Source organism: Lissotriton helveticus, chromosome 1_1 (assembly GCF_964261635.1).
Source record: "Lissotriton helveticus chromosome 1_1, aLisHel1.1, whole genome shotgun sequence".
Lineage (NCBI taxonomy): Eukaryota > Metazoa > Chordata > Amphibia > Caudata > Salamandridae > Lissotriton > Lissotriton helveticus.
Genome location: NC_136057.1, coordinates 954,285,532 through 954,312,750, shown reverse-complemented (window position 1 = coordinate 954,312,750; position 27,219 = coordinate 954,285,532).

Here is a 27,219-nt window from a genome sequence, read left to right as displayed (position 1 = left end):
TCTAATTTTAGACAAGGAACATCTCCCCAAGAACAATTTAATCATGCAGGAGATGTCCATGAACATGGGGAGCATACAAAAAACTAGTTAACCCCAGGCATTACATTCATTTTTATGACCTGTACTTTTCAACACAGGGAGAGGTTTCAGTCAGACCATCTCTTCTCGATATTTAACAATCTAGGTTTAAGCAGGATCCCTAGGTATTTTAGGTTAGTATCTTCCATTTGAATGGATGGGATCCAAGTGTGGCGGCTGTGGTGACTGTGGTCAGAGGCAAGGCTGAGTAGTTGGAAAAGTGGGAGATCAAACCAGTAAAGTTTATGAGAAATACTCCATGGTAAGCCAGTGTTAACAGGAAGTCGTTCGCATAAAATATTAATTCTTTAGGGCTGTCTGTCAGCGCAGGGATACCATATATGTTAGTATGGTTTCTGATTACTATTGCCAGGGGCTTTAGGGTGAGAATAAAAAGTAATAGGGACGTGGGACATCCCTTCTACATGCCCCTGCAGTTCTGAGGAGTCGGGATATGTGTCTGTTACATGCCATGTGGTTGGTGTATAGCCATCAAACTTTGACCAGGAATCCCTAGCCTCGACCCATAGTTTTCAGCAGCCAAAACAGGTAGCCCGACTCCAAGGCTCGATAGTTATTACTTTGTAATAGAGCCCCCAGATATGTATTACCTTAGTGAGTAAGGGTTTGGTGTTGGTAGCCCCCTCTGAAAAATTTTGGTTATAGAAAGTCTACTATGTGAGAATTGTTGTAAAATCATCCTGGGAAAGATAGCATTTTGCTTTGCAGACTACTATTTTTCATGCCTTTGAAATTTTATGACTGTGGCTGTCCTGTGGGAAAGCTAAAGCGTATTACATTAGGCAAATGTTAGTTATGGTGGCAAGCCATATATAATATATATATATTAGCTGTAGGCCTGACTGGTTCACTAAGTAATTTCCGATGCCTTTTATCTGATTTGTTTATTATGAAAGGTCATGGCAAAGGCACACATATGTTAAAGCCAATAGGCCCTTTAGGGTGGATTGGTTTTGCACAATGTCATAACTGGCAGTCTGGCATTTTCTTACATGCAATATCACAGTTAACCTTTGTAGGGAAGGATTTTAGTGTTGATTACTCCCTTTGACAAACAGTAGGGGTAGAAGATTTGCATTGTAAGAATTTGTAATGCAATCTCTTCAGAAGGCCTGACAGGCTTAGCTGACTTCCAAGATGTTGTAAAAAACACAATAATTAAATAATATATGCATGCATATGTATAATCCTTAACATAGACACTGTAAATACTTACTCTAGATACATAGAGAAGCGTTTGGTCAGACCTCTTCTGCCATCGGTCTGTCTTGGTGTCATGTACACTCTACTTCCATCTATGATAGTGTACTGCATAGGGTAATGGTACAGCCCACATCAGTAATTGGCTCTCTTCCTGTGTGAATGGTGGTATTTTCTAATCACATATTCATATCCACCTAAAAATAAGTGCTATTTATTGTGAGAACTGGCTTGTAAGTGATTTCGTTTTCAATTTTCTCTTTTTATAGTTTCCTTTTCATTTGTTTGCGTCTCCACTTTTTATTTGAATGTTTCTTAAGAGAGCACTATAACTCGTCAGACGGTGCTGCAAGGCTGCTTGTTTGCCGCTCACCAGGTGACCAATATGGAATGCTGTTGTCGATAGTGTGTCATTATTTTAGTATTCCAAGATGGTCAAAATATTGATTTTAAACGTGGCAACCATGCTGGAACTTTAAAACACTGATGGACTGTGCACAATATCACTGCAAAGTCGACACCCACTGCTTTATATAGTTTTGTTATTGAAAGTGTATACCTACAGTGTTCATATAGCAGCATGTTTTCATTTTTTCTAGTTGTATACTTTTTGCATATTTTGCTCAGGTAGTGTGTGGATTATTGTGGTTGAGTTAGAGGACGAATGCAAGAATGAATCAGTGGATTGAATGGATGTACAAATGTACTGAGTAGGATGAGTGATAAAGTGCATGTATGATAACCAAAGTGCCTAAACCATCAATGGCATAAAAGGCACTATCCTGCAAAAAGCCAGACTTACTGGAATTGACGCTGCTTGTTTCGCAAAGGATGATGTCACAAGCCACCCAGTAACATTACCTGGTGCGAGCGCTCGCAGTTTAACGCTCTTTCAGCCACATGCATCAAGCTAAAAACTGGTCGCAAATGGGCAGATTCTCAGAATCTGCCCATTTGCGACCTGTATTTTTGCATTTGGGATGCATCATCCCAAATGCAAAAATCGCAATTTAAGGAATCTCTAAATTGAGATTCCTTAAATTGCGATTGCATTTAAGGAATCCCAAATTGAGATTCCTTAAATGCAATACATCAAAGTCAAAAAATTAGCTATTTCGCTAATAGGAGTAGCAAATTACCATGAAGTTGAACTCCATGGTAATTTGCAAAAACTTTGAAAAATGCACTTTTGTGCATTTTTCAAAGTTTCATGTTGCAACATATCTGCACAGATCAATTTCAGGGGTGCAACAGGGTGTCCTTTTGACACCCTGGCACCCTTGAAATTGCATTCTCAATTTGCGATTCTCTAATTGAGAATCGCAAATTGAGAATGTCTTCGTATTCATTCCGATGGACCTCTAGGCCCATAGGAATGAATGGCGAGGTATTCCTTAATTGCGACTCGCAATTTGTGATTCGCAATTAAGGAATGTGTAGGAATCGCTATTTTTATAGCGATTCCTACATGCATAGGCTTTTGCGATTCCTAAATAGCGATTCCTTAAAAATCGCTATTTAGGAATCGCAATTGCTTCTGTTGATGCATGTGACTGACTGTCTTATTAAGGCGATACCCTTTGTAGCTCCTAACCTAAGAAGAAAATCATCTTTTGATTCTAGGCGTACACCAAAAGTTTTCAAATTACTTAAAAGATACAGATTTCAATATTGAGCGTCTGAACCATATCACATACAGTGTAAATAAGTTTAGTGGTCCGCTCAGAAATAAATGAATAAATAAATGAAAGGCAGAGGTTCGCCAAATAACTTAGCCGGTTATTATCTATCACCCAGTCAGCAAAAAATATAAAAATCTTGACTTGACTTCGAAGGCTGTGGTTACAACACTTGCAGAGTTAATAAAAACTGCTTCAGTTTCTGTTTCCGGAGGTGGTTAACCCGTGGGACATCTTAGAAACTACTCTCAGAAGCCAGTACTCGACTAAATAATAACTGTCTGACAGCCACGGCCGGTGGTGGGAGTACCGGCCGGGCGGTGATGTGGGGAGGGGGAGGGCCAGGTGGGGGGTAGTAATGTATGGAATCCGGACCTTAACAGGTAAGTAAACATAAAAATAAAATAAAACAAATTTCGTTGCGCGCACTGCATCACCAAATGCGATGCAGTGCGCGCAACGAAATTCGTTTTATTTATGCTGGCTGAGCTTCGTGCCATGCCAATGGGCTTTCTCTGACGAGTGCACACGCAATCAGAGAGGCCCTGGCTCACAAAACAGAGCTTAAAAAAGTTTGAAACCTACTCCCATATGTTTACTACGACATTTGAAGTACACTTCTGACTTGTTGGAGATTCATAAAGAATATGCGGGAGTCCGCGATCGAGTACATACCCCCTCTGGACCATATGTGTCATGTTGATTTGAAAACAGTCGCGGCCCGTCCCCTGCCAAAGTTGTGAGGCGGGCCGGAGGCGGGAGCTAGGGGTGTGAAGGACCGGAGGGGGTAAGGATGCAAAATAAACAAGCATTTGCAATGCAATAGCTCTTGCATTAACAAGAGTTTAAGCTTTTGTCAATGTAATACCTTAAACTCTCGCAAATGCGAGACCTACTTCATTGCAAATATTTGTTTTACACACGCCCCTGCGGGCACTTTCACATTTATGGAAGCTGCACTCCTTTTTTTGGACAAGCCGCGTCTAAAGAAAGGGGTGTGTCCTACCTTAAAGTAAGACCATGCCATGGGGGCTTTGACCCCCCAAAAAAGCATCTGTTTTGTCAAGTTGACAAATAGATTTTTTTATTTGGTAAAAGCTCCTATGCCGCACTTTCACTTTAATGTCAGCCGCGTACTTTTTTTTGGATGCGGTTTGTGTAAAGAATGGCCTCCATCAATGTAAAAGCGCTGCATGGTCATTAGGTAACAACATAAATAAATAAATAAGTAAGCGTGGCATCTAAATGCGGACCAAGCTGCTAAAATAAATATATAAAATACAGCAGACGCTATAGATAAAACAGACCGCCAAAAGTAAAAATTAAAATAAAAGCGCACAACTGCTGCGAGGTAGTGAGTGGAATAGGGGAAGAGCATGAAATAAAATAGTGCTCCTCGACCTTTAAAGCAGACCATGTAACAACACGAGTAAAATGTCCAGTCGTTATGGGAGGCAACAAATGCAGACAAGGCAGTACCAAGGAGAGACTAACAAGCCTAATAAGCACTCGGTAGCCAGCGTTTATGAAGGACAATGACACAAGCCAATAACAAATATGGGCGGAGAGTGGGCAGGGCTTCAAAGCCATATTCCAATACTGCATGCCTTGTAGCAGTGCATGCGACCTAAAGGTAAATAAAATAAAATAAAATAAACGTACCTGATCACCGCTGCCTCTGCTGTCCGCTCCATCGTGCTCTTCCTGCTTCTAAGACAGGCTTCCAGACTGCAATGTGGACAATCATGACTCTGCAGGAAAGCAGCATCAGGATTGGCCTGAGTGCTATGACTTTGCGCTCCCAGGCAGATTGGGAGCCTGTGCCTGCTTTCTCCAGCCCCAGGCATGCAGCTGAGGCTGGAGAAGACTTCATTGCACAGGAGGTGTTTGGCCAGCCTGAAACAGCTGGCCAGACATCTCATGTGCAGTGAAGGGACAAGGGAGTGCACCGTCCTTCCCCAACCACAGTGTCATTCCCCTGGACCCTCCCCCAAGTCCTTGGGTAGGTCCGGTAATAAAAAGGGTTGGAAACCCGTTTTATTACCGTTTTATTTGCAGGTGGTGGAAGGGGGGGTGGTGCTCCTCTGCCCTAATGGAGGGCTGCCGCTGTTTTAAATAAGCATCATCATACTATTCAGCAAAGTTCCTGTGCATATTTTAGTTATTTCCTTTTATTTTAGTTATTATTTTTTATGCATCAATGTGCATTTGCACTTGGAATATTTCAGTGATTTTCTTTACAACTATTTACTTGCTTTTTCACAGTGGAATTAAGCCTTTACCACATTTCCTATTGAAACTGGGGACACCATCTTCGTGCACTCAAAATGCACTCCTACTTTTCACAAGAGTAGGTTTACGTGTGTTTCCATGATGAAAAGGTACCAGGAACATGTTTGTAAAGATGCCGGGTTAAAAATAGGGGGATCCCATGGGGCCCCACTTCTGGCACTTATTTCTAGGCTGGCTTACCCAGGAAAAACACTGAATGTAGAGTGTTGAAGCGCTTTTCTTCACACACAGAGGCACAATAAATCATGCAAGTATATACATCAATGTACAGGAAATGAGCGTTATAAGGTGTAAAAATCATGTCACCCATGCTTTAGACATTTTATATTAGGAGATAATGGTCGGGAGAAACACAAAGTCAAGATATAAATTGTAATGCAGAGATTGTAGCGTATTTCTTTCCAAATGAATCCTTTTTGCAATCTTAGAATAATAACGTTATGAGAAAAAAAACCAATAAGGATTTAAAACCCATGAATTACAGTTTGCATGTAATTCCTTGATGGCAGTAAATAGATCACTGTGTTATATCAGAAGGCTTGAACTTAAGTACTATGGCCTCCGTGCAGAAATCAGTAGCCACTTAGTAACCAATATAAAATACAAACCTGTCATCTTTATGTTACACTATATGCTTTGCAGCAGGCATAATAACCCTCTATACTACTTTATGGGTCAAAATAGAACTGTATTAACCAATAAAGTTATCTTACCGCTATTATAATAATCCCCTCAAAATTGTTAGGAACACAGGGCCAGATGCATCAAGCAAAGAAATAGCGATTCCTTATTTGCGATTATTAAGGAATCGCAAATAAGGACTCGCTGTTAGCTATGCATGATGAGGATAGCGAAAAAATAAAGAATCGCTATAAATCGCAAAATACAATAGCGATTCCATGTTAAGGAATCGCTATCATCAAAAACCTCCATTCTCGCATTTTGCGATCCCGCTATTTGCGATATCGCAAAATGCGATATCGCTATTAGCGATTTCGTAAATAGCGGGATCGTGAAAACTACAGAGTCGCATTGGGAGCAGGCTGATGACATCACAACCAGGAAGTCAATCAGCCCATGCTGCCACCTGTGCACAGAGGAACAGAGAGGCAGAAGCAGAGTGCTGGGAGAGAGTGCAGAAAAAACAAACTGTTGTTTGCTGACAGGTGGAGACAGCCAAAATGTCCCAAACAGCTACAGAGGAGGGTGCAATGGCCAGGAAGAGAAAAATAAAGTTCAGTGAGAGTGAACTTGAGCACCTCATTGAGGAGGTGGCAAACAACCATGAGAAGCTATTTGAGAAGCTCTCCCTTAAAGTACCAGAGGCTGAAAAAAGAAGGATATGGAACCGGATTAAAAACAAGGTGAATGCTGTGGGGGTCACCCATCGCAGCACAGATGACTTAAAGAAACGTAGCCGTGCCAAGGAGCGGATAGGGGAAAGGCTAAAGGAGGCGAAGGGGACCAGAGGAGGAAGCCCAACTGTCCCAGACAACACAGCCCAGGAGGACATGGTTGAGGGCACAATCGAGCCTGAAGCAGTGGTGAGAGTAACGCAGCTGGATACATCCGGGGTGGCCAGTAGCACACAAGGTAAGATGCATGTAAATCAACATATCAATGTACATAATGATTGTGCCCAAACTTCCACCAGAATCACAGTAGAAATAGTCCAGTCCACATTTAACATAGGGACACTAATGCATCATGGAACCTGTAGGCTATAACCCAATTGCCTGTCACAATCCAACATAGTAATGCCAAATGCTACCAAAATGCAGTACAGTCATCGATGAGAGACAGTGAGAGCATAAATGTATAGAATTTTAATGTTGCTCAACTAATGCAACAACATAAAATAACATTGCACTGTTTCACATCACAGATGCAGCAGAAGTACACACTGATGACAGTGATAGTCGAGACAGCACACAGGTCATCTAAGAGGCTGCCGTGTCAAAACCTGTGACACCACCACCCAAATCCAAGGCACCAGCAAAACGCAGGGCCACAGTTACACCACTGTAGCCAATGGAGTCAGAACACAAACCAGTAACTGCTCCTGGGACAAGCCGTCCAAGTGCCAGCCACCCAACTACACCCCAGGCACATGTCCGTCCAGGAACAAGACGCAGGCCAAGGACACATATCTGGGCACAGGAGGCAGGAACTCCCAATGAGTGGGGTGGCGTGGAGTCACAGATGGTGCGGGTGCAGCGCCTGCAAGCGAGGCATATGGGAGCCATCAACCTGCAGATGACGAAAATGAACAAAAACATATCGTCATGGCCGAGAGTGTGAGGGAGCTAACTACTGCACTTGTTGAAGCAAACAGACAATCAAACAACACACTGCAGGAGGTTGTGCGTGTGATGCAGGAGGGACACACCACACAGAGGGGGAGGCATCACCAGTTTGTCACCTGCATGGGTGGCTATACCAGGTCCAACAACAAGATTTGCATCAGCATAGCTCAGCTGTCACGTCGGTCGGTGGAAATGCAGTTCGATAAGGGCCATTGTTGTGGGGATGTGTCCAAGGCACTTGGCCAACTTACCACTGCCGTAGAAATGATGCAGTCTAGCACTGGTGGTCACAGCAATGTTACAGGTGAAGAGGGTAGTGAGGCATCCAGTCTGAGCAGCATCACTGCGCCACTCACCACTGTCAGGAGGAGCAGTAGCCGTAGACAAACACCTCCCGCTGCATCCGGGAATGCAGATGCAGATGCAGGTGAAAGACATTTGGGTGTGAGAGGGAGGAAACGCTAAACATAATCAGAAGGGTGGAATTCATCATGGTGACGTAACCATGTCAAAGACATTCTTTGTGACTGCATTTCAAGTCCTTTGTGTGTCTCATTTGTCCTTCAGTGCATGTGCTAATGGCCACCAGCTCAGTTCTATTTTCCACCCCTACCGCCTGACGTGGTAATAAATACTTTTTCTTCAAATGCAAATGAGTGTTGTGTGTCATCATTACATACCATAGAAATAATGCTGGGTGATGTCTGTACGCTTTCTTTGCCCCTCCGCTGAACTCGCAAGATGTGCCCGGTGTGGGTGTGCTGGGGGCTGGTTGCCCTCTGTGTCAGATTCCTCAATGGGGATACCTCTCCTTGTTGCTATGTTGTGCAACATTGCACATGCCGCCACTATCCTGCAGCATGTTTCCAGTTGGTGCAGCATTGCTCCTCCAGTTTTATGCAGGATGCGGAAGCGACTCTTGAGCAATCCAAATGTCCGTTTGGTTACATTTGCGTGTCCTCATGTGGGCTGCATTGCACCTCTGTTGTTGTGGGCTGGCTGGGTTCAGGTATGGAATCAAGATGTAATGCCTCACCGCGTATGCACTGTCACCTACAGAGTTACAAGCAATATGTTAGTGTCAGGTATGCATTGCCATCACATAATTCATTGATGAGTATTGTATTCAATTTACCTAGCAGGTGTCCATCGCCAAAATCACCCCTGAGGAGACGTGTGTGCAAGCCACTATGGCGGAAGATGTAGGAATCATGAGTGCTCCCAGGGTATTGTGCTACGAGGTCGGTGATGATGTTTTTAGCATTGCACACTGCTTGGACATTTATTGAGTGATATTCTTTCCGGTTGCGGAAGATATACTCATTTATGGCAGGGGGACATATGGCTACGTGGGTGCAACTATGCATCCGATCACGTGTGGAAACTGGGCAACTTGGTAGAAGTCCTGTTTCGTTTGGCTCAATTCCTGTTGGGTTGTGGGGAAGGTGATGTGGTTGTTGATCAAAGACATCATGGCGGCCAGGAAGCATTTAAAGAACCGCTAGAGGGAGCTCTGTGATACCCCTCCGGCTTCTGCCACTATATCCTGGAAGCTACCTGATGCAAGCAGGTGCAGGCAACATAGCACCTGGACATGAGTTGGGATAGTCTGGGTCCTAAGTGTTTGGCACTGCAATAGTGGGTCCAATTCATCTATTAAGTATAAAATCATTGCTGCATTCATCCTGTACTTGTCATATATTTGCTCACGAGTCTGTCCCAACAAAGTGATGTGCAGGCGGAAGATTCTCTCCTGGATTCTCCTTCTGGCCTGGCCTGCTGCAAGTATCCTCCTCCTCCTCGCAAAAATGTAGAGTGCTGCCATTGTGGGAGGCCACTATGGCCTCATGGGTCTGTTTAAATAGACTTCAGATGGATAGCAGGTGAGTAAATTTTTTTTTTTTTACCACCTGGTTGTGATTCCCTTTAAACTGCTATCGCCATAGCGATTTTTGATGTAATCGCTATTTGCGAATTTTCATGAATGGTGTTTGAGAATATTTAGCAATTTCGCAGTTTAAATTTTGCGAAATCGCAAGTAATTTCGCAATATCCGTGGGTTCTCGCACATTCCGATTCGCTAAGGGGGTTCCTGCTGGATTCTGCGATTTATTTAGCGATTTCGCAATTTCGGTTTTGCGAAATCGCTATTTGCGTTTTTTTGACATCATGCATAGCTTTTCTTTTATTAGCGATCGCAATAGCTATTTTGCACCTATTGCGGGCGCTATTTTGGTTGATGCATCTGGCTGACAATGATCTCTGCCACCGGTGTCTTAAAATGCTGCCTCTTTGTGACCAATTAAGTAACCTAGAACAGATTTACTGTGACTTACATCCTTCTTGTCAATTTCTTTGCAGCAGATTTTATTTTAACGCCAAAGTAAATTGACTGTCAGACTCTACTTTTCAAGCTCTGTTCCTCGTGACTCCATTCTTTTTCCTATACCAAACCTTGACCCCCAATTTATGGGTTCCTGGAGTATTTTTTTTTCAGTTCCAGCACTAGAACATCTATACTGATAAATATATGACTTTGCATCTAGGAGTTGCATTCCCTCCTCCATAACATCCTTGTTCCCACATCTAACCCTAAATTTATGATGATTAAAAATCTGAAATAGTTGTGAATTTTTCATTGGTTTAAATCATGAGTAGCAAAACATACAAAATGATGGACGGAATATTGCACAATGGCAAAACATTCACTCCCAGTCACAGATCTGGGTTTAATCCATTGTTATTTTGCTCACCAAGCCACCCCAGTTCAGACATGGCCATATGCAAATCAGTCTTGACCCTGTGCCTCATGGGAACAGTCCTGCCCGAACTGCCAAGCCATGTCTTCCCTGGACCAGAATCAAGCATCCTAGGACAGTTTCTGGCTATCAGCCGTCATCAGCCAGGATAGCTTGACTCCAGTGGCCTAGTGAGCACGGGACCCACGTCTGGGCATACCCTTCCCACATGGGGTGAACAGCAAAACACACAAGATGATGGACGGAATGTTGCACAATGGCAAAACATTCACCCCCCAGTCACAGATATGGGTTTAATCCATCGTTATTTTGCTCACCAAGCCACGGCAGTTCAGACATGGCCATATGCAAATCAGTCTTGACCCTGTGCCTCATGGGAACAGTCCATCCCGAACTGCCAAGCCATGTCTTCGCTGGACCAGAATCAAGCATCCTAGGACCGGTTTCTGGATATCAGCCGTCATCAGCCAGGATAGCTTGACTCCAGTGGCCTAGTGAGCACGGGACCCACGTCTGGGCATACCCTTCCCACATAGGGTGAACAGCAAAACACACAAGATGATGGACGGAATGTTGCACAATGGCAGTCCATTCAGCCCCAGTCACAGATCTGGGTTTAATCCATCGTTATTTTGCTCACCAAGCAGAAAATAAAACTGGGACCTCACTTTCTTTCTAGAATAATGAAAACTGTTTTATCCAATTAAATCCCTTTATTTCATAGTCATATGATATTCGCGAACACCAAAGAATTTGCAACTGCTGACATATTCCTGGTTATGGGGAATGGAATAAAACAGGGTTGAGTCATAAAATTACTTAGTAAAATCTAACTTTATATTTAATATAGGTAAACTACAGACCACAAACATTTATTTACAATGTGTGTATTTATGTTTTTTAGACTTTCTAAAAATCACGCAGATTTTGCGACTAACGCTGTAGCAGAATATACGTATCATTACTTTTCGCAACGAATCCGCAAATATTAAAAAAATTTGAAAAAAAACTCTGGGCACATCTTTTTCTTCTAAGATAGAAGATTTCTGTGACATTCTGTGACATTCAAATCATTCTAACTTCTTGGGCTTGGTAAAGGCAAAGTAAGAGTGTTTTCTCTCCAATTCCACATTAAAGGTTTTCACAAATGGTAGAATGGATGTTAAAATATCATTGAGATTGATCTATCAGAGTGTAAAATTTAGTGACTGTGATGAGTAGGCACTTTCTTCTCCTGGTTTTCCTATTTTAAATTTAAAACTATGTAATTGTGAAAAACAACCAGAAGGCATTGCTCATTTGGCCCTGCCCTGTCCACCTTAGTAGTATGAAATCTTCTTCACACGTTTTGCCAGGATGATGTATTGCTAAACACATGAAAACATTTTCATTATTTTTTTGATGCATACTTTATGCCAAAGAATATGATGAAATCTCCATCAAACAAAGATGAACTTACTTTATGTAGTTGAGGGTAAGTACCCTTGTTTAGGGTGAAACACCTCTTTCTTCACCCGTTGTCTTCTCTATAGGAGAATTCATATAATGACACATTTCAGGATAAAGATGTATAAAGAAGAATCACATTGCTGAAACGCACACCAGGTCTCAACAGGCATTTCATCCTGGTCCAATACACAACTCTACTGTAGAATATGCTCTATACATTTACATAACCAGGTAGCACTTACTAATTAACCCATAGAAAGTACTCTAGTTGGGTAGAGATGTTGTGCAAAACTGTCTACTCTATGGAGAAAATGAATAGGTAAGTTTACCCTTTAGTCCAACCACTCAAAGAGCTACATATACACCCACACAGACACTGACCTCACATATTACATCTCTTATGACATGGTAAGTGCTATCACTGATGACATCTCAAATGACATCACTAATGACATAATCTACAGAACAGCTTACACATCCACTCAGAACTGCCTACAACCTCTCACCTATCTACTCACACACCCACAGAAGAATTCAAACAACCATTGGTTCATCCATATAGCCACTAACACACCCACTCACTCATGCATACAGCAAACATACCTACTTCATCACCCACACAGCCACTCACAGACCCATACAACTGCTCATATATCCACTCACTCACCCATACAGCCACTCACACCCACTCAGACATGGATACAGACAGTCACACAACTATTAATCCACTCATGCAGCCACTGAAAACCCACTTATTTTCCCATACAGCTATTGATACACCAGCTCACTCAACTATACAACAACTCACATGAAGTTTCATGCTGGTACATTTACACCCACTCACAGATTCACAAAACCACTCACACACACTCACAGACCCACACGACAACTCACATATCTGTTCATCTGTTCATAGACCCATACAATAACTCATGTGATGTCGTAAGAAGTGCATTGTGGAGATGTAAGTTATAGTTAGCTCAAGCAACTATAACTGCTGAATTTCACTGGCTTTGTATGACTGAAATCTGAGCTTAACTATATCTTCACTGTAATCTTTGATTTTTCCAGTGAATTTCTAAGCTTAAAATAATTATATTTCCTAACTATAACGTCCCTTTAACCTTTAGTTTTTGAAGTGAGTTTCTAAGGTTTTTTAAATAAAATTTCCTAACTATATCATCCCCCATAACCTTTGTTTTTTCAGTGTCCGTGAGAACGAAATGCGTTGCTGTTGACAATAAACATCTAAATTGGATGAATGCAATCCTGGAGTGCATGTCACATATATTTATATCTCCCTGGTACATATTTTCTTTGTATAAAATTAATGGGACCTGGCACCAGGTTCTTGCTCCAGCCCCGCTGAGGTGGATTTCCTGTATATATATAAATATATCCATTTCTCTCATTCCACCAACCGTCGCTCCTCTCATAGCCTCGGGTGCCTCCTTACCGCACAGTGGGGTGCGTGATATATCAAAGAACACACGATCCTGGATCCTCGGATCACTTCGCAATTAAGGGCACACCAAGCCGTATTTACGAAGTTTTAAACACCATATTTTATTTAGCGCTGCAAAATCAAGTCAAACAAACGCGTTTCGGCGTTGCCGCCTTCGTCAGTGTCGACTGATTCTATCGATATACATACAGATAAAGATATATATATATATATGTATATATATATAGAGTCAAAAGTTTCTTCAATGGTCCTTTGAAGAAAACACACGAACACTTGGATCTCCCAAAAGCCTTTTAATAAGACAGATTAAAGGCAATCACTCTATGCGTTTCGGGTCTGTGACCCTTGCACACGAGTAAATTTCAACATACTAAGTGCAACTTAAATAGTCATGTGACAGTTGTGCAAATCATAAAACAGAAAAACAGACTATAACTGTGATTCTATAATTAAATAACAAATGTAAATAATACCTTTTCCTTCTTATGCACATATTTTCTAGCGGTTTATTACATTTTAAACCATATTCTTTTCAGTGACGAACATCGATATTGATATCTTTTTTTAAAGCCGTAGGGTTTAGGGGAGTTCCACACAAAATTGAAGACAGGGGTAATTGAAAACAGGGGTAATTCCACTTGAATTACTTTTAGTCTGTGTGCGTCCTTTCTGGGACGAAAATTGCCTCTCAGGACAGACTTAAATGACTATAAGGTATCAAGCCCAAGTAGTCACCTCCGGCTATACATCACCGCATTAATTAAATGCCTTATTGTACCCTCTTGTCACAATTTCTTTTTCGCTAATTCTGAACGACCAACTTAAAGAAAGTTATCAAGCCCAAGTGGGCATTTCTCTCCCCAATTCACCGCAATTTGACTCAATTTATGAAGTATACATGAAAAGATTCTCTCGGTATCTGTGAATCCTACCGCTTCTTTTCTTCATGTGCTCTAGAGTAAAGAAAACAAATAAAAATTATAAATAAAACAAACTGTGACTGATATGTACTTATTTGAAAAAAACAGAATTGCTTCTTAAAATTACTATCTAGGAGAGATCAAAATAGATATTCAAAAATTCTTATTAGCAATTTGGATACCATGTAGACTGCTGTCTACTAGCGGCCCGTCCCAACGTTGTCCGGGTATGAAAAAGAATGTCTGCAATGGTTAGAATAGGCAAGGCAAATTTATTTCAAAACTTCATAGTATACTACATTTCTTGTTTCATGAGACTCTGGATTGAGTATAAATTGGTTTTCGACATTCCCGGACCTAGAAAGGGTGACATATAACTGGCCATGAGTGAAGCAGTCCTCTCGTAAGTCTATCCCAATGACTTTGTATGTTTGACCTTGTGATTGGTTTATGGTGGAAGCAATCGCAATGTTAATAGGGAACTGCAACCGTTTAAATTGAAATGGTAGATCGGTAGGGATCATGGGTATTCGGGGAATATGAGCTAACTGTCCTGCAGCAGGGCCAGAGAGAATAGTTGCCTTAATGACGTATGGCAAAAGACTTTTAACTTGGAGGCGCGTCCCATTGCAGAAATTAGGTGGATGTAGGTTTCTTAATAACATGACCGGAACTCTGACCTTAATTTGGAGTGTATGGGGGAAGTCCGGAAGGGTTAAGTGAGTTGAGGAATTCCTGAGAATAATGCACGGCGTCCTGAGTATCTAATACTGTAACAATGGCTGTATAGATTCAGTTTTCACCCGGTATTTGTTGTAGGATGTGTTCATTGATATGGTTTACAGTAGGGTTTCGTGGCGCAACTATCGCTCTTTCGCAAATCCATTTGTATTCTTTTGTTAGAATATGCTGAATGTCTGGGTATACATGGTGTATGAGGTCATGTAAGGTACAAAGTGGCTTACCTAAATCCTGTATGTTTATTATGCCATTTGTGTTAGGTATTTCTCCATTACCCAGTTGTAGTAGAAGATCAGCAAATTGTGTATCTCCACCTCCTAAATGCGTCCTCATGTTAGTGCGCAGCCGCGGCTGGTAGTGGGAGTACCGGCCGGGCGGTGACGTGGGGAGGGGGAGGAGCTGGGTGGGGGCTAGTAATGTATGGATTGCGGACTTTAACAGGTAAGTAAACATAAAAATAAATTAAACGAATTTCGTTGCGCGCACTGCATCGCATTTTGTGATGCAGTGCAAGCAACAAAATTTGTTTTATTTATTCAGCCTTGATTTATTAAAGGCAGAGACAATTGTACTGTATGTATTTAAATTTTGTTAAAATTAGTGACAATAATCATTCGTCGATATCTGTGGTGACTACTGCTTTCCATCTACAGTGCGGACAGCAGGGTTCACAACTTTCAGCTTTGCATGTACACTACAGACAGTAGGGAATTCAACCTTGAATTATTTAATGCAGAGACAATTGTACTATATGTGTTCTGGTTTTGTTAAAATAAGTGACAAAAATCATTCGTCGATATCTCTGCTGACTACTGCCTTCGATCTACAGTGCGGACAGCAGGGTTCACAACTTCAATTCAGCTTTGAATCTATACTATAGCCGTATTGACTCAGATGTCTTATTTAAAGAAAAACATAACATAGTTTTTGGAGATCTACTGCACCTTAGTCCCGTAAAAGCACAAAACATATTTATAAGTAAACTTGATTGTATTAACATTGTTGCTTCAGGTGCCACTAACTCTGTGTACCACTTATCATTGCTAGTTGCACACACACTAAATTACCAATACTGTGCAGCTCTACTCAATACCACGTGGCCATGGGCTCTTGCTAACCGCCGCCTCCTGCCTACACTGCGGTCATCAGAACTCAAAATTAAATACACTACTGATTCATTATTTGCATATACCAAACTAAGTATAACACCTATCAAACCTATACAATATCTCTTTAGTATGCTTCCTTCAAAAACTTCTTTTATATCAGCTATAGATTTAGTTGAATAATAAAATTCACTCTGCAAGTGCAAAGGCACACTTAATGGCAATCTACACTTCTGACAGCACAGATCACAATTTAAAACTAACTTTTTCTTCATTGGAAACCTGATTTTTTTGGGGGGGAGACAAAAACAGCTACACCACTGGAAGAATCTTCTGATTCTGATCATTTTGTTGCTGAAGAATTGATAACTATTGATGGTACTTTTTTTTCCCCCTCAAAGTACATGCAGTCCAGTATGCAACAATCAATGCTTCGAGTGCAGCCCGTTCAGACCACGCATCATTGCAGGGTAAGCACACGCTAAACATCAGATGTACCACTAACTCAGTACACCATAAATAATTGCCACAAGGCTTTATTAAGGCGAAATTCAGTCATCAAAAAACATTAACCCCAGTGCGGCCTGCCCGAACCACGCATCATCACAGGTTATGTACACGCTCAGTCCAAAGATACTACTAACTCAGTGCATCATAATTTATCGCCACATGCAGACGTGCCCGTACCCACTTCAACTATCTATCTGTGTCTGTGTAATTATTATGTTTGTAAAATGCTGCTCCTGCACCCTAGCACATTATATTGTGCTGTAAACATCGTATGTAACCATCTTACCTCTGCCAATAACAAAAACATTGATTATATAACTTTCTCTCACTCATTCTACAAATACGAACGTACAAAATTAGTTCATTACACTACTGTAAAGAAACTGTATAGTCAGTTTATAAATGTGTACTATTTCTTTTTTGTACATTTTTTTTAGCATATTTATATAGCGCGTAGTCAACTTAAAACTAGATCAACAATTTACATGACCCCCGTATTTACAGTACATTTTCAGGCACACGTTGATTTCGTCATTACTCTACAATAACAGGATGTGGACGCGACTCTGTGCCTCGAACAAGGATTTCCAGCATGAAGTTCAACAGTATACCTTAATGACCACATACATATAAATATTATCTGTCCTTCATGTGCCAAAAACTGCAACCTAAACCTTTCACAGCCCTGTATTACTACAGCTACAACACTCCAGTGAATGTACAACAAACATTCATATTCGCTGAAATGCGTCATGTCCACCATCTTTTATGTGTGCATCTATGGATGAATATAGGGTCAGTTATACCCCGTACCTTCCATGTTAGCCATATTGTGGGACTTTACAAACAAAATGACACATGTGCGTGTAAGACCCGGGTGACGGCAGCACTACAACATGAACACCCAAACAGTAGATTTTTCATATAGCTCAATACGGAACCACGACCATAGCTTTGGTGTTATCGTTCACAGCCTCGCGCAGCACTGGCATACGACAGTCCAGCCCACTCCACTTATGCTTCCAGGAAAACACAACAACGGTATGTACATGCCCAGATTTCCATTGTAGTGATTTCTAACTTCCAGGTCTAGTTGTCAGAACGGCACACACACACTCCCTCATGGCTACACCCACACCACACCCATCCAGCACATACATCACTACACACGTGACCCTACCAATAAAAAAGACAGAGCTCACATGCTCTACGCCATTTTAGAGTTGATCCCAATGCTAGCGCTGTGATGGCCCACCGAGCAGGGGGGCCCACCACTGCGTGCGTGGCCTCTTTGGTCACTGAGTTAGTGGTACCTCAAGGACTGAGTGAGTGAGCAACCTGCGATGATGATGGGAGCACAAGCATGTCCTTAGCCATAGGGATATCAAGACTCAGCACCATATGTGAGACTTCTTGGTAGCAGAGCAGGACTGCATGATGTAGAAGGTGCCCTGTCCACGAAAAGTTGAGCAGTCAGGCCTGGCTGCGCAGCGGAGGGAGTATATGGGGTGCAGCAGACTGGATACAAAAAGGCGACGCAGCGATTTAGGCGTACACAGTCGTATATACCGTATTTTATTGCATTTGTATTTTTTTTCCAATAGCAGGAAAGTTTTCATAATCGGTCAAATGTCCGTCGCTTGTGATGATCGAAAACACGTATATCACTGCGCACCACTTGCTTTCACAACCGAATAAAAAACATTACTACTATAGTAATTGTACAAAAATCGAAGCCTATTAAACAAGTTGGAACTGTACAAATAGTTGTTTTTTAAATGCGGGAGGAAAGGTGTGTGTAAGGGCAATGTAATTCTACCCCACATTAAGATAGTAACAATTGCCAATCATAACATCTTTCTTTTACTATCTTTTAGATGTAATGTTTCAGGATGCATTATGTCCCGGCACGTGGTGAAAGACACACCCGTGACAAAAAGGTGAGCTGCGAATATTCTTTTCAGTCACTCTTTCACTTCCTTTCTCCTTTGATAAAGAAATGACGCACAATGTTAACTTCCTTTTTATCTTATTGGTTGTGCTTCACTAATTGGCATCCCCCCAACACCTCCAAAGCTCAATGTTCGAGGATTCTGCGATTATGCGTGGCCATCGTAACAACGTCTGAGAAGGCTGCTTCGACATGTGGTGCACCCTCTTTGAATCACACCAATGGCACAAGGTGAGCAAAGAAGCTTGTTTCTGAAGCAACGACAAGTCACCTGTGGGTGGCGAGAGTGGTTAGTGTGCAGCAGCTTGACTACGTAGGAATGTACAATTACCTTCGGGCAGTGAGAATAGATAGGTTACAACAGTCTGAGGGGCAGATTTACAAGCCCCTTGCGCCACTTTTGCATCACTTTTAACATGGGATAAGTGACGCAAAAGGGGCGCAAGGAGTTTGTAAATCTGCCCCTGAGTGAGCAAGAAAAGGCACTCACCTCCAGACTCTGGGAGTCAATTGGGTGCAACAGTCTGGGTATGCAGTAATGAGAACTCACCGCTATGCAGTGGGAGTGCATAGGGTATAGTACTTTGGAATAAAAAGAGCGCACAGACACCTCCTTGCAGTGGAAGTTGATGAAATACAGTATCCTTAGTGTGCTAAGACATAAAGCAGAAATATACTTGTGCAGTTGTATGTACTCTGCTATTACTAACTCCATACTATCTTTCAGATCACTAAACTTGAGGGTGCACTATGAACCGTCACGTGCTTGGACATACAACGGAGGCAAAAAGGAGAGCTACGAAGATTTTCTCCAGTATTAACACTACCTCTCCTGCTCCATCTATTACTTTCTCTCTCTCAGACTTTTAATGTCATTTTTTCTCTCTTTCTCTCTCTCACTCTCTCTCACATTGTTTCTCTTTCTCTTTTAAAGTTATGGATGCTGCTGGCCACTCTGCCGATAATAAAATCAAGGCTGAATTTAATACAGTCTGCAGTGTAGAACCAAAGTAGAGTTCAAGTTGTGAACTCTGTTCACTACAGTGTTTACACAAGGTAAGCAGAGCGGCCTAGATACACAATGCCTCTGATTAAATGCGTTCGAATTAAACAATTTTGTCCTGCATAATGACGTGATCTCTCACCTAATTCTGTCTCATCTCTGAATGATTTTAAAGACCTGTTGGTTGATACTGTAAATCTGACGCAGTAGACACTTCCGTACAGACACCTCTTCAACGCGGGCCTGTAAGAGAGGTGGAATGTATCAGGCACACTGCAGACGTGCAAATTAACAAATATTGCCAAGTGTTACCTTAATTTGTGATCTTTGACCTCATTCAGTCAGATTGATATAATTTTAAACACTTATTTTCATTTTTGTTTTGTAGGTTAACTACTCTCCTTCTATTGGAGGCTATTTCACATTTTGTTTATTATATTGTTACGTTAAAGTTATATTTCTAGTTATTTATTATATTGTTATCTTAAAGTTACGTTTCTAGTTATTTATTGTTGTTTTAATAAAAGTTCATTTAAAAAGTATATACGTCTTCTTTTTCTGTCAACATTTCACTATTATTTAGTGTGATAATCATATGCTTAGAAAACATTAAACAATTAAAAATAGAAATTATATTTATAACTAGAAGTATAATGCTGAGGCTAACTCTTTACCAGCTCTTTACCAGAGTCTGTAGCTGCGATTAACGGTTCCTATGGAAAATTTGAAAAACTCCAGCACAGTAATTGTTTGGATTAGCAACATGGTGTGGTGAACTTGTAACCTGTGTGCTCACTTAAGTGTTCCATGAACTGTTACTATGGTAACAGGCAATAAGCAGTTTTAGGGTAGGGTTGAAAGGTACTGGCTGTACAAAAACCGTTATATTTACCCAGGATCCTCTACATGACAGAGTGTAATGTAGTTCCTATATTCCCAATAGGCTCTGCGCATTGGAATAATATATCCTATAGATGTGACGTAGGACTTATGTCTACTAGTTCTCTATCGAAATATATTAGACTTAATTATGAGTGCCAGCTAGCACAAAGGTCACTAGAAACTTTCTCGAATTCACAAGAAGGGATTAGTTTCTGACAACCGCATAAACATGACAACTTTGTTTCCCCAAGATAAAACTGATCTTCAGAGTCGTGGAAACAATAGATAGATATTTCACTCAGTCAATCGTGCATGCTTCATTTCACCAGAGGTGCAGAGAAAATAGAAAGACGGGTGTTTTGAATAAAAGGATTTATTGAACAATCTTCTTTCTCAAGCATTAGAAATGAACTGGCACAATCGTAAAACTGGTTGTAAAATATAATGCATACAGTAGGAAGAGTAGAATAAAATAATACGGTTAGAGTATTGTATGGTTCCTAAACCCTAAGTAAATACATACATAAATAACAGAGGCTAAAAGTACTCAACTGGTGCTTCTAAAGTACGCCTACCCCGGTGTACCTAACCTAATCTTAGTACGAGGGAAGAAGTAAGTGAGGTATAGAATAAATAGATTATTCTTTAGCCAAGAATCTGTCCAAGATTTCCCTTAGGGTCTAATCAGCTCTGTACCTTAATTTGGAATGAAGAAGGTCAGGCTCAGGACTCGATTTCCCAACAACCCACAAGGGTAGCTTGGAAACACTGGAGCTGGATTTCTCAGCAGGAGAAAAGACAGCGTCTCTCTCAGTGCTTCTGCTGGAGGGTTGGTTTCCTTCGGCACTTGCAATAGCAGGGCGTGTCGGGCAAGTAGATAGTCGAACTGCTCCAAACCACCGTATGTTTGCTATGGCAAGTGTGGGCATATTTATACCTTGAAGTTGCCCAGTTTGACATAAAGGTGGACATAATAACGTCATTAAAGACTCTCAGTTCTTTGAAAACACCATGAGTTATCGGACAAGTCAGTATTCGAGCAAGGGGAAGTCCCTAGCCGTTGAAGCTGACTTTTCCAAGAAATCGTTGTAGATTTTCGGATCTAGTGGAAGTAGCCCTGCCGTATTTGGGCTGCATGAGCTATGTCTAAATATGGTTATGATTCTTATGCCTATATATGGACATAGTGATTTCTACCTATATAAGGGCATGAATCGGGAAAATTACAATAGTGTCCTAAAATGGTTCACAACAAGAGAGAAAAGCAAACTAAGACAGAACACTGTGTAGCAGATTTACAAGCTCCTTGCGCCACTTTCACGTCACTTTTCCCATGTTAAAAGTGATGCAATAGTGACAGAAGGAACTTGTAAATCTGCCCCTATGTACATTACGAGCAAAAGAAGTACACAACGCTTTGAATTCTTTATCGATCACAATTAGACAGTGTTGCTTCACGATTCACAATGCACTTCACTAAATACTTCATGCCTATTTAAATGGGAGACTGGATTGTCGACATTACAAAACTTTGGGGCATACTTACAAGGACGGCGGTAAAATTGTTGCTGCTTTAACGGCAGCAAACTACAACTAAAACAGTGATAATGGACTTCAAAATCCTTTGTTATCTTCCTGGAAGATTTTTTCAACATTGCTGTTTGCTATGCAAGAGTGAGAGCTGAGGCTCTCGCCCTGCCATTGTAAACTTTGGGACATATTATCAAGGACAGCGTTAATATGTTCTGGTGTAAACCTTGGCTTCTATTGGAATTCTCACGAATTCTCAAAAGCCTATTATTAAGCCTTTATGACTGCTTTAACAACACTTTCCTAATGCTAAAGCGAAGATAATTTTAACATTGTCCTTGGAAATATGCCCCCAATATCGCGAGAAATACAGTGATAATTTATGTTCGCAAGTGAAAAGCTTATTAATATAAGACTGTGGACTCAACATATCAATCCACTTTGCATATTAAACATGCGTAAGTCTACTTCAGAACAGATGTTAGGATCAGACATAAACCGCAATTAGCAAGAGTTTTCCTATCGGTCCTCAAATACAGGGCCGTCTTGTAAATACATCGCTATTGTCATACCTCCCTCTTCCTTTTAATATTCTCATAGAAACACCTACCTTACAACTGAGAACACCTACATTGCAACTCATTGGAGATATGAGGCGAGCCCTTAGCAAACCAGCTGCTAACATGCATTAATGCATCTTAGCATCACCTAGTAAATAGAGCGATATAATTTTCACCGCATTTTTGGCTTTTTAAAAATATTTGTGGTGAAATGGCACTTGTTAATATGCCCTCAAGCTTGCTACAACAGAGCAGGAACCTCGACTCCCACCCTGCCATAACTAACAGCAGTGTCCCAGGGGTAGGTACCCCGACACACAGCAGGAGCCAGCCCTGGGAAGTGGTGTTCCCCAAGGCTTTCGACTGCTCCAGAATGTAGACCACGTGGCCCCCCACTCAAAATGTAAAAAAACCCAGAGGGTGGTAATCCCAGGGGCTTAGATGGATCTTTGAGCTCCCTCACCAATTTATTTTGTAGCACGGAGGAATGGCGGTCTCCAGGCTACATGGCCCCTCTGGAACCCCATCAAATGCATGCACCCAACACACATTTCTCAGTCCCCCCCCCAAAAAAAATTTGGGGACCCTACGGGTTCCTGTGGGACCCATTAAGCGGGTCTAGATGATCACAATATTTCTTACATGCCCTCTTTATACTTGTTGAACACTTGTCCCACTATTTTCTACATCCTCGCTTCTACCGAGGCACAAAATGGCTGCCAACATTTCCTGGTTTCGAATATTAACTACCATTTGACAGCCAATTAGCATTCAGAGCGTGATCCAGACGGTGCGCTTAGAGTGCGCGCAAGATGCGCGGATCCACCGAGGTCATAGATATATATGTATTTTTAATTGTAATTTTCTTAGAAACTACTGAACAGATATACACCATTTAAGCAAAAGGCACGAGTCTTAACGAAGGACTACCATTTTGCCAAATTTGGTGTAATTCCGTTCAGCCATTCGGGCTGTAGCCTTGATTAGCAATTTCTATAGAAAATTGCATGGGGAAAATACGTTTTGGGACCCCCTCTTTTTCTCGGCCCCTGCTTCAAATGCAATATTTTAAACCCCGGGATTTCTCCTTCCCATGTAGCTAATTTTTAAACAAGAACAGGAGCCCGCGCTTCGTTTTTATTATTTTTACGGCGGATCCATGCACCCAGCGCACATTTCTCAGTTTAAAAAAAAAAAAAAAAAAAAAAAAAACTTTTTTAGGCCCTAAGCAGGTCTAGAGGGTCAAAATATTTTCTTACCTGCCCCCCTTTATACGTTTTAAACACCTGTTCCACTAATTTCTAGATCCTCGCTTCTACCGAGGCACAAAATGGCAGCCAACCCTTCCTGGTTTTGAATGTTGACAACCACTTCACAGCCAATCAACATTCTGCGCGCGATCAGGATGGTGCGCCTATAATCCGCTCAAGGTGCGCGAATCCACCGAGGCCATAGATATATATGTACTTTTAATTGTAATTTTCTCAGGAACTATTGAACAGATTTACACCATATGAGCAAAAGGCATGAGACTGAACCAAGGACTACAACTTTGCCAAATTTGGTGTAATTCCGTTCAGCTGTTCGGGCTGTAGCCGTGATGAACGGTCCCTATGGAAAATTGCATGGGGAAAACAGATTTTGGGACACCTTTTTTCTCAGCCCCCGCTTCACGAATCACCCCAAGACTTTCAGGATAGGAGCGCCCCACCAGTTTTGAAAGTTTCCCGAAGATTCGTCAACCGGCACCAAAGATATTCCAAATAGAATGTTCGGATTTCCTATGGAAAATAGGTCCTAACTATAACTACCTAATGGCGACCGCCAGTAGTTAATATATACATATATATATATGTATGTATATATATATATATATATATATATATATATATATATATATATATATATATATATATATATATATATATATATTACCTACTGGCGGTCGCCAGTAGGTATATATAGTTAGGATTTTTTCTCTATGGGATTTTTGAAAATTCTATGTCTAATAACTTTGGCGTTTGTGGACGGAATTGGCTGAAATTTTCAGGAAAATGGAACATTTTGTTTCTGAGCAGCCCCTGACAATTTGGGGGGGTTTCATCAAGGGGGGGCCGAGAAAAAAGGGGGGTCCCAAAACGCGTTTTTCCCATGTTAATTTCCATAGGGCGGTTGGCCTCACTTTTAGCTCGAACGGCTGAATGGATTTGCACAAAACTTGGCAAAATTGTAGGGACTGTTAGCCCGATGTGCCTTTGCTAGGTCTCAATATATGTGCTCCAGTGGATTTTGAGTAATTTAGGTTCAAAAAAAGATATATATCTGGGCGGAGCCTAACCACACATCTGATCTGATTGGCTGTCAGCACTTCATCCAGGAAGTGTTGGCAGCCATCTTGGGACCAATATACATGATAGCACCTCATTAAAAAGCATTGTAGTTAATAGAGGGTTTTAGGACTTTAGTTACATTATAAATCATTTGTTGATGGTACCATACTCGTTTTAGGAATTGTGGCGGGTTCTAAGGTGATTTTACCATGTGAAAAAACCTTCTGCTGTGATATCATGAATATTGTTTGAAAGAAAACTAATATCTCATGATTTTCCCACAGTGGTTTGGAAGGGGATCTATAAGCTAAACTGAAAGCATATTTTCTGTAAATTCACATTATCTTTCTCAGTCATGTGAAAATGAAGTCTGACATTCTCAGTAAAACATGTACATCCAACAAGGACAGAGACTGTCAGTTGATTCCTTTGTGTTCTACTGCAGCCTCCTAGAGTGTTCTAAAGAACAACTAGAGCGCTAACAATCCTACTTATTACAAAGGTATGGCACACCTGAAGCCATCTTGATTGGAATAAAGTGGTAACTCTTAAAACATTTAATTTAAAAAGAAACAACATGAGGGGGTATATTTTGCCATAGAAAGTATGATTAGTGCTGCAGAATGAAAAATTAGGGCACATTTTGAGTGACTTCTCAAATCCTTTTCTATTTCATTAAAACATTCTGACATGCAGTCTCCCAAAATGGCCACCAGAGACAAAAGAGCCCAAATGTAGCCCAAATATCACCCAGATGTAGCCCAAGTATAGCCCAATGACAGAATGTCCCAGAGTGTTCTAAAGAACAACTAGAGCGCTAACAGTCCTACTTATTACAAAGGTATAGCACACCTGGAGCCATCGTGATGGGAATAAAGTGGTAACTCTTAAAACATTTAATTTAAAAAGGAACAAAATGAGGGGGTATATTATGCAATAGAAGGTATTATTAGTGCTGCAGAAAGAAAAATTAGGGCACATTTTGAGTGACTTTTCAAATCCTCTTCTAGTTCATTAAAAAATTCTGACATGCAGTCTCCCAAAATGGCCACCAGAGACAAAAGAGCCCAAATGTAGCCCAAATATCACCCAGATGTAGCCCAAGTATAGCCCAATGACAGAATGTCCCAGAGTGTTCTAAAGAACAACTAGAGCGCTAACAGTCCTACTTATTACAAAGGTATGGCACACCTGAAGCCATCTTGATTGGAATAAAGTGGTAACTCTTAAAACATTTAATTAAAAAAGGAACAAAATGAGGGGGTATATTTTGCCATATGAATTATGATTAGTGCTGCAGAAAGAAAAATTAGGGCACATTTTGAGTGACTTCTCAAACCCTCTTCAATTTCATTAAAAAAATTCTGACATGCAGACTGAAACATGCACTTTGAATACCAGCAGCAGACGTCCCTGGTGAGCAGTAGCTTTACTACAGTGATCTAATGTGCAACTAGAGTGCTAACATTCAGAATTTATGGCAAATGTGTGACACATCTGAATGCCTTCTTGATGGAACCAAAGTAAACAAGCATTGAAAATGCAATAGATCTCGCCCTCGTTTAAGTTAAAGCCATTCTGTTTGTAATGAGGTGGCTTTTTAGCTTTGCTTTTATTAGTGTTTTTTCAACTTTCATGTAAATAACATGCATCTGTATGCATATAAGTATATGTATGCATGCATTTATGTTTGTATTTATATAGATATACAGATGATATATGTTTATATATGTATGTATATATATATATTCACTGAAAAAACCATAGGTTATAGACCATATATAGTTAGGAATTAGCATTTACAAAACCTTGAAAATTCACTGAAAAAACCATAGGTTATAGACCATATATAGTTAGGAATTAGCATTTACAAAACCTTGAAAATTCACTGAAAAAACCATAGGTTATAGACCATATATAGTTAGGAATTCGCATTTACAAAACCTTATTTTACTCACACAAAACCATTGAAATTCCATATATAGTTAGTTGCACTAACTATATATCGCGCACCCGCAATCCACTGCTGATGATGTCACATATTACATCATTCATGACATGGTCAGTGACATCACTGATGACATCACTGATGACATCTCAAATGACATCACTGATGACATCACTGATGACAACATCCAGTGACTGTATGTTTCTGTAAAGTTAAAATATGTCTTACATATTGAAGAATGAGTGGATGTATAAGTGTCTGGATGAAGGATTTAGTAGGTGCATGACTGACTGTATGAGTGAGTGATTAAATGTGTCTCACTGAGTGCATGGGTTAATGACTAAACTGTCTTAATTTGTGCATCATTATGTCTGTTGTTCTGTAAACTGTTGCATGTGTTGATAAGTAGCTATATGAGTAACTATATGGGTTATTGATTGGTTGCCCAAGTATTTGTATGGGAGACTGAGTGTGTGTGTGGGTGGCTGG